Source organism: Fukomys damarensis, unplaced genomic scaffold, assembly GCF_012274545.1.
Source record: "Fukomys damarensis isolate Sample0158 unplaced genomic scaffold, DMR_v1.0_HiC HiC_scaffold_27, whole genome shotgun sequence".
Taxonomy (NCBI): domain Eukaryota; kingdom Metazoa; phylum Chordata; class Mammalia; order Rodentia; family Bathyergidae; genus Fukomys; species Fukomys damarensis.
The window spans coordinates 27,336,550-27,346,234 of record NW_022900939.1 but is presented as its reverse complement, the minus strand read 5'-3'; positions in this window follow the sequence as shown (position 1 = coordinate 27,346,234).

Genomic DNA, 9,685 nt, shown 5'->3' with positions numbered 1-9,685 from the left:
TATATATATAGACTAATAATAGCAGCATGTAATGCATCAATAGCAGCAACAGCTTTTCCAGGTTCTGCAGTCATCTGAACAAAATTATAGACATTCAGCACATTTCATTAAAAAAAACAAAACAAAAAGAAACAAAGAAAAGAATAATATCCAGAAAACAGCAAAGTTCTGTTACTGTTGTGGTGCCTGGCACCATTTTTTTTTATTAGCATCTTAATCATCATCTGGAAAGAGAACATTCTAGAGTAATATCATTAAATGTAGCTCTGATAAAGCATGGTCCCTACTATGTATCATAAAGCATGTATAAGATATTTTACATTCATAGAGGTATGATACAGTACCATCCTGCATCAATAATACTAGATTCAGTTTTGGTTTGAAATTTACTTTGTCTGCAAATAAGATTGCTGCCCATGTTTTTTTCTGGGCTCCTGTCACATGGAGAATTGTTTTCTATCTTTTCACTTTCAGTCTCTGGACTTCTTTTTGCACTAGGTGTGTTTCTTGTATACAACATATTATTGGATTTTGCTTCTTATTCTATTTTGCCAGTCTATTTCTCTTAATTGGTGAGTTGAAGCCATTGACATTGCTGGTTATAACCGATATGTACTGACTTATTATTGACATGTTATTGGACTTTTGTTGACTCTTTTTACTTTTTCACCTTCTCCTTTTAATTTCTTGCCTTGCCTATTTGATTTGCTCTGTTGGGCCTCATGGTGTTGTTGCCTTCATTGTCTTTTTTCTAGGATCCTGTTTAGAATTACTTGTAGTGCTGGTTTGGTATTCATGTAGTTTCTCAGCTGTTCTTTGTCGTGGAAGTGTCTTATTTCCCCATCCATTTTGAAAGAGAGTTTTGCAGGATACATCAGTCTAGGTTGGAGGTTATTCTCTTTTAGTACTTAAAATATCTCATTCCGGGCTCTCCTTGCCCCAAGAGTTTTTGTTGAAAAGTCTGCTTTGATTCTGATGGGCTTTCCTTTGTATGTTATTTGTTTCTTTTCTCTTACTGCTTGTAGTATTTTGTTCTTCTGTTGGGTTTCTGGGATCTTGATTATTATATGTCTAGGTGTAGATTTTTTTTTTATTGTAGCTAGTTGGGTTCCTATATGCCTCAGTTATCAGAATGTCAAATTCTTCCCCTCTGTTTGGGAAGTTTTCTGTCATTAATTCTGCAAACAGCTTTCTTAAGTCATTTGTATTTTCTCCTGCTACTTCATGGATTCCTATCAGTCTTATGTTATTCTTCTTTGCATCATCTAGGAGTTGTTGGATCGATTTCTCATGATCCCTTACTGTTTTTAAAAGACCTCTCTTTTCATGGTCACTGACTGCAATTTTATCTTCTATATGTGAGAGTCTATCTTCGCATTCTTTTATTCTGTTGTGTACACTTCCTATGGAGTTTTTAATCTCCTGGATATCTGTTTGAGTCTGTTTTATGGATTCCATTTCTTTCCTATGTTGGGTGTTTATTTTTTCCATTTCTTTCTTATGCTGGGCCTTCATGGCTTCTATCATGATCCTGAGCTCATCTATTTTTTTGTCAGTTTCTGCTCTAGAGTCTTGAATGACGACTTCCATTTTTCTCACTCTATGGTTATCTGGGAAATTATTTCTGTTTTGAATTTTTCTAGAGCCTGATTGATCTGTTTTGTTCCTTCCTGTGCTTTGAGTGCAGGGTATCCTCATGGTTCACTATCAGCCTTTTCATCTTCATTTGCCCTACTATTTGCCATTGGTGAACTGGAAGTCTGTCCTTGTGTCTTGCTTAAGTGTTTTCTCATTTTTATTTTTGTTGTCAGACTCTCCTTGGTTTAATCTCTGGGTTATCACCCAAATCTTCCTGTGTCTCTAATGACCCACAGACATTCTCATCTTCATAACATCAGAGAAACAGCTCATCATATCATCCGCAATGTTTTATCCCAACTGATACAATCAGCAACACATTAAGATCAAGCACAACATGGACATTGACCACCTGTGGTAGTCACTAGTCTATCACCCTTAAATCATTTGAATTAAATTGAAATCAAGAAGCAGTCCAGAACATGTCTTCTGTGAATGAAATTTCGATATAGTGTATTTACCATTTAATGGCTCAGACAGAGCGAGGATGCAAGACCCCTGATCTCAGTTAGCTGATTGCCTAACCCCATGATGCTGACTGACCTCAGGCTGCAAGGCCCAGATTGAGTTTCCCAACCTTCTGAGTGGTTGAACTCCACAACATTCTATTACAGGTTTCCCAGGCCCTTTCTTTAAAGATGTTCAAAGTTGGGAACTCAGAAAAATACCCCTGATAACCACCTCTGCCTGTGCAGAGTGGGTCCAAAGACTGACACAGGAGGTCTGAGAGTGCTTATGGGGGGCAGCTTATGGGGATTCAGGGGCACCTATATGGCTACCTTCCCAGGTCAGGAGCAGGCTTGGCTCGCCTTTCCACAGTAGATCGGGTGCCTAGGCTGCCTCCCGGTGCTTGAGTGATGGCGGCTGGGTTGGGAGCAGGCATGGCTCTCCTTCCTGTGGTGCATCGGGGCCCAGCCTACCTCCCTGGGATGTCATCTTATTAAAAAGTTTCTGTACTGCAAAAGAAACCATCAACAGACCTAAGAGACAACCTACAATGTGGGAAAAACTTTTTATCAACTGCTCCTCAGACAAAGGACTATTATCTAAAATATATAAAGAACTCAAAATAACCAGCCCCACAAATATAAAGACCCAATTCTAAAGTGGGCATCTGAAATGAAAAGACATTTCTCAGACAAAGAAATAAAAGCATCAAGTAAATATATGAAAAAATGTTCCACATCACTGGTCATTCGAGAGATGAGATGCAGATGCAAATAACAATGAGATTTCACCTCACCCCACAAAGAATGGCTGCTATCAAGGAATCAAACAACAACAAATAATGGCAGGGTTGTGGGGAGAAAGGAACCCTTCTCCATTGTTGGTGGGAGTGCAGACTGGTGCAACCACTATGGAAGTCAACATGGAGATACCTCAAAGAACTAGGATTAGAGGTTTCATTTGGCCATCCCTCTGTTGGGTATCTTTCCAAAACAAGTGAAAGAATCATACCACAGTGATATATGCACACCCATGTTTATAGTGGCACAATTTGTAATAGCTAAAACTTGGAAACAGCCCATCTGCCCATCAATTGGAAACTGGATAAAGAAGACATGATTTTTCTACAAAATGAAATACTACTCAGCCATAAAGAATGAGAAAGGAGATTCATTCATAGTTAAATGGGTACATTTTGAGGATATACTTCTTAGTGAAATAAGTAAGGCCCACATATGCAAATACCAAATAGTATCTCTGGTGTGAAAAACTAAAATAGTACTCAAGCTCCTAATGGGACACTTAGCAAATAGGAAGAAAAGGACCAAAGGTGTAGGGACAGTGAGAAGGATAGGTAAGGGGGAATGAGGGAAAAGGAAAAAATATGAGAAAGTGTAAAAATGGAATTAAAGTGTTTGAAGGGGGGAGGGAAGGGTGAAAGGAGGGTGGAAACAAGGGGAAAAAATGAGAACCAAGACCTGGCATGTAAAGGTACAAGATCTCAGTAATGAATGTATATGTACTGTCTACCTAGAATGTACCAATAAATTAAATTTAAAAAAAATAAATAAAATGAGTAAGTCAAATGAATAGACACTTTTCAGAAAAAGTAGCAAAAATGAGCAATAAAAAATATGAAAAAATTTTAAACATCTGCAGTGGTATTCATCAATGCTTACTTGAGTCAGATATAGAACAGTGCAAAACATCTGTCTGCCTCCTGGAGACCTAAAGGATCCAGTTGAGAGCTTGGAGCCATGGTCATGTCCCATGCAAGACCACATCAGAAGATTGCAGATCTTTGGCCAAAAGGCCTAAGGGCCAATGCAGGATGATGAAGCAAGCATCTGTGCTAAAAGGCTGAAGGATCTGTCAGAAGGCTGAGCGATCTGCAATGGAAGCCAGGAAACGATGTTCAAGATGAAGACTGAGATTGAAGCTCCCTCAAAGAAAGAAAACAGCCAAAGGTCTTTCAAAGAAAAATCTTCAAAAATGAGAACCAACCTGGCATGTAAAGGTACAAGATCTCAGTAATGAATGTACCTGTACTGTCTACCTAGAATGTACCAATAAATTAAATTTAAAAAAAATAAATAAAATGAGTAAGTCAAATGAATAGACACTTTTCAGAAAAAGTAGCAAAAATGAGCAATAAAAAATATGAAAAAATTTTAAACATCTGCAGTGGTATTCATCAATGCTTACTTGAGTCAGATATAGAACAGTGCAAAACATCTGTCTGCCTCCTGGAGACCTAAAGGATCCAGTTGAGAGCTTGGAGCCATGGTCATGTCCCATGCAAGACCACATCAGAAGATTGCAGATCTTTGGCCAAAAGGCCTAAGGGCCAATGCAGGATGATGAAGCAAGCATCTGTGCTAAAAGGCTGAAGGATCTGTCAGAAGGCTGAGCGATCTGCAATGGAAGCCAGGAAACGATGTTCAAGATGAAGACTGAGATTGAAGCTCCCTCAAAGAAAGAAAACAGCCAAAGGTCTTTCAAAGAAAAATCTTCAAATCTCCTCCTCAGAGAAGCAGTCACAAGATCAACTGAAATCCTTCCTTCCTGTTCTCCTTTTTATAGTGTTGTGACAACAAGCCTCCTTAAAGTGGGTCTTCCACATCCAGAGCCATGCTGACTCAATTCAGCTACTTGTTTTCACTTAAGTTGGCAGTTAATTAACCACCACACTAGAAATTTGAGAAATGCAAATTAGAGAAGAAACACTGAGATTTCACCTCACTCCAGAAAGAATGGCTATATCAAATAATAACAATATGAAAAAAGCTGTGAGAAAAAAGGAAAACTTCTTCATTATTGATGGGAGTGTAAATCACTACAGAAAGCAGTATGGAGATTTCTCAAAAATCTAAAAATAGAAATTTATTTGACACAGCTAGTCCCATACTAGGTATTGTCTCAAAAGAACTGAAGACATAGTATCACAGTGATATATGCATGCCCATATTTATAGCAACATAATAATAACTAAATCTTGGAAGCAGCCTATATGTACATTGACAGATAAATGAATAAAGAAAATGTGATATTTATACACAGTGAAGTATTGCTCTACCATAACAAATAAATTCAAGTCATTTGTAGGAAAATGGGTGCACATTGAGACTGAATGCTAAGTGAAATAAATGAAAAATAAAATCTTAAATACTGCTTGTATTCTCTTACATGAAAAACCAAATATATAAATAAGGTGTAAAATAAAAGACAATAGAAAAAAAAGAGAGGGAAAAGTTACAGTCATCTAGCATGGCCAGTGTATCTAGAAGTGTTTCCTGGATTTAGTTTAGTTGTTTTTCATGTGTTTTCATCTGTTACTCTAGTTGTTATTCTGTACTTATAATAGTTACATTTATAAAGACTTAAAAATAAATAAATTTAGTGCTAAAATGTCTTGTTTGCACAAACTGATTAGTGGGTTAAGTGACATAATTGTCTTACATTCCAGCACAACAAGCTCTTATTTTTTGTTTGTTTGTTTGTTTTTCTGAGACTGGGAAATGAGCCCAGGGCCTTTACACTTAGCTGCATCTTTGTTTTAAAAATTTGAAACAGGGTATCACTAATTCACTAGGCTGTCCAGGCTGGGCTGAAACTTGAAATCCTGCTTCCCTCAGAAGAGTGCTGGGATTACATGCATGCACTACTATGCCTTGCTACAAACTCCTAATCTTCTAGAACACTTGTATAAAGATAAAACTTTGAAAATACTGATTTAAGTTTTTTACTTATTTTTGTTTGTCTACAATTTTCAGAAAAGACCTTCCTTAAAAACTCCCATTGTGATTGTGACTTTCTAAATTTCTCTATAATTATGTCAGATTTTGCTTTATGTATTTCTCAGTAACATTGCTAGGTACATATATGCTTATAATTAAATTTATCTAGTTAGGTATAGCTTGTTTTGCCACTATGTGTGACAAACACTGATGCTAACCTACCTTGTATGTATTTTCCTCCTTTTAATAATCTAACTCCAATTTTATTTTAGGTAGCAATATATTCAGCTACAAATTTTTAAACTCTGGCTTCCTTTGTATATAGGAGTGGATATGGTACATAACTTCTAAGAAACATCCCTTCTTGCCAATCTGGAGGGATGGATTGAACTGGATGTAAAGCAGCCATTTTAAGATGTCAAAGGAGCTAAGATGAGAATAAAATGTGGAGAAAAGAGGCTGGGAGATTGCTGATAACACAAACCTGTGACACTTCTGACTTGCTTGACGATGCAGAGTTTATATTATGAAAATAAACTCTTTGTGTTGAAGTTGCCATTTTAGGGTTTTGTGATTTACATCCACATTGTCCTAGTTGACACTGTATAAAATGATCCAATTGTCCATTTTATGTTATCTTCCTTAAATTATACCTTAAGGGATATTATCTTTATAACATACTATTTCCAAGTGTGTATATTTAATCTTTCTGTTTGAAGTGTTTTTGTGCCCCCTCCCACATTTGCTATGTTACTTTTAATGCAGTATCACACTAACATTTATAGCACCTAATTCAACTGTCTACAACCTCTTGTGGATAAAATTTAAATGATAAGCTGGGCATGGTGGTAGATGCCTGTTCTCTCAGTACTCTGGGTGACTGAAGAAGGAGGATCACAAGTTTAATTCCAGCCTGGACAATTTAGAGAAATCCTGGCTCAAATAAATAAAAATTTTTAATAAGCATGAGGATATATATAGTTCAGTATGAAAGCCCTCGGTTTATTCCCTAGCACCAGAAAAAAGTTGACATGTGTATATTTCAATGCATATGCATGTCATCTACATAAATATGATCTTATCTTTATTTTTAATTTTTACACAATATAATTTCATTTTTTATTAGTACACAATTGTAGTACACAATGCTTACATTCCTTGTGTGGAGTTGGTATATGCACGTAACACATTTTAGTTCATTTTTTCATTTCCTTGTCCTCCCTAACATTTTCCTTCCTTCCATCTCTTAATCTCTTTCCCATTTGAGAAAGATCTAGTTTTTATCATCTAACTTTTATTTTGCTCTTTATTTATAATTTGGGTCTTTTATATAAGAAAAGCTGTGATATTTAAGCTTGTGTGTCTGATTTATTTCATTTAACATTATGGTCTCATTTATTTTCTTACAAATGCTCCAAGTTTATCTTTCTTTGTGGCAGAGTAAATATCACTTTTTCTTTAACCATTTATCTGTTGATGGCTATATAGGCTATTTGCACAATTGAGCTATTATGAATTATGCAGTTGTAAATACGGATATGTGTGTATCACTGTGATATAATATATTTAACTTTTGGGGGGAAGTTCCTAGTAGAGGAAGAGCTGAATCAAAGGAAATCTAGTTTTAGTTTTGTTGTGTTGTTGTTGTTTTTTGTTACTGAATGTTGAACTCAGGACCTTGTGCTTGAGAAGCAGGCAGCAGAACCACTGAGCTAAATCCCTGGCCCTAATTTTAGTTTTTTGAGGAAACTTTGTACTGATTTCCATAGTGGTTGTACCAGTGTACATTCTCATTAACAATATAAACAATGTAGAAGCTTTCTTTTTCCCCTGCAACCACACCAACATTTGTAATTATTTGATTTATTGATGATGGCCATTCTTTCTGGGTAAAATAGAACCTCAGTGTTGTTTTAATTTGCATTTCTCTAATGGCCAGCAATGTTATACATTTCTTCATGTAAATATTTCATATTTGTACCTCTTCTTTTGTGATGTATCTATTCATTTCACTTGCCCATCTTCTCTTTGGGGCTTTTATTTTAGGAGGTCTTTTTAAAAACTCTTTTAAATATTCTTGATATTAATTTTCTATCTGAGGATTTGCTTGAAAAAAAAACTTTTGCCATTTTGTAGATTGTCTTTTTCACTCTTCTGGTTGTTTCTTTTGCTGAGCAGAAGTTTCTAATTTAATATGATTCCATTTGTTGATTCTTGGCACTGTTTCCTATGCAATGGGGGGATCTGTTTAGAAAGTCTTTGTGTATGCCTGTGAATTGAAGAATTTTACCTTCCTCCAAGTTAAGTGTTTCTGTTTTAACATTTATATATGTGATTCATTTTTCTTTTATTCATTGCATGGTGAGAGATATAGGTCTAGATTCAGTCTTCTGCATGTGAATACCCAGTTTTCCCAACATCCTTTATTAAAAAAGTTCTCTTTCTCCCACTGTACATTTTGGCCCTTTGTCAAAAGATCAAACAGATGTGGTTTTTCTGTAAAATGGAATACTACTCAGCCATAAAGAAAGAGAAAATAGATTCATTCCTAGGAAAATGGATACATATTGAAGATATACTCCTAAGTGAAATAAATAAGTCACACATGTGTAAATATCAAATAGTTTCTCTGGTGTGAATAAACTGTAATAATACATAAGATACTAATAAGATTACTGACATTGTGAAATGGGAAGAAAGGGGCTAAAGGTGTAGGGAAGGTATGATGGGTAGGGGAAGGGTAATAAGGGAAAAGAAAAAAATGTGAGATAATGAAAAGATGGAAATAAAGTGTTTGTAGATGGGGAGGGGAGGAGGGGGTGAAGGGAGGGCAGGGACAAGGGGAAACAATGAGAACCAAGACCCATCATGTAGGGGTACAAGATCCCAACAATGAATGCAACTGTACTGTATCCCTAAAATGTACCAATAAACTAAATTAAAGCTGAAAAAAAGATCAAATAGTTGAAAGAGGGGAAAGGAATAAATATGAGAAAAGGAAAAAACAGAAACAAAGTTTTTGTAAATAGGGAGAGGTGGAGGGATTGAATGGAGAGGAAGGGAATGGGGAGAAAAATAACCATGATATATCATGTAAAGGTACAAATCCCCAATGATAAATGTCACCTAAAATGTACCAATAAACTTAATTAAAAAAAGATCAAATGGTTGAAAGTTCTAGGGATTGTTTCTATATTCTTTATTCTGTTCCATTGACCCTCATATTTTTTTTGTGCCATACCGTGCTGTTTTTGTCACAGTAGCTTTGTAATATAACCTCAAATCTTAGCTTGTGATTCCTTTCACTTTGCTTTTGCTATTCTGAATCACAGTTCACATATGAATTGTAGGATTTCTTTTCTCAGTACTGTAAAGAATGCTGTTGGTCTTTTGATTAGAATTGTATTAAATCTTTATGTTAGTTTTGGAAGTTTGGCCATTTTGACTGTACTGGTTCTGTCTGCCCAGGAAGAGGGGATTGCTTTCCATTTTCTGATACCCTCTTTGATGTTCTATTCAGAGTACTGTAGTTTTGGTTTTAGAGATCTTTTGCTTATTTAATTTGGTTAATTCCTAAGTATTCAGTTTTTCCTGATGCTACTGTGAATATTTTTCCCTAATTTCTTTCTCAGTGTATTCATTATTAATGTACAAGAATGCTACTGACTTTTGTGTGTTGGTTTTGTTTTCTGCTACATTATTGAATCTGTGTATTAATCCTAAGAGTCATTGGAGTATTTTGGGAAATCTTCTATGTAGAGGATCAAATCATCTAAAAATAGTGATAGGGCTGGGGATTTAGCTCAGTGGTTCTGCTGCCTGCCTCACAAACGCAAGGTCCCGAGTTTAATCCCCAGTACCAA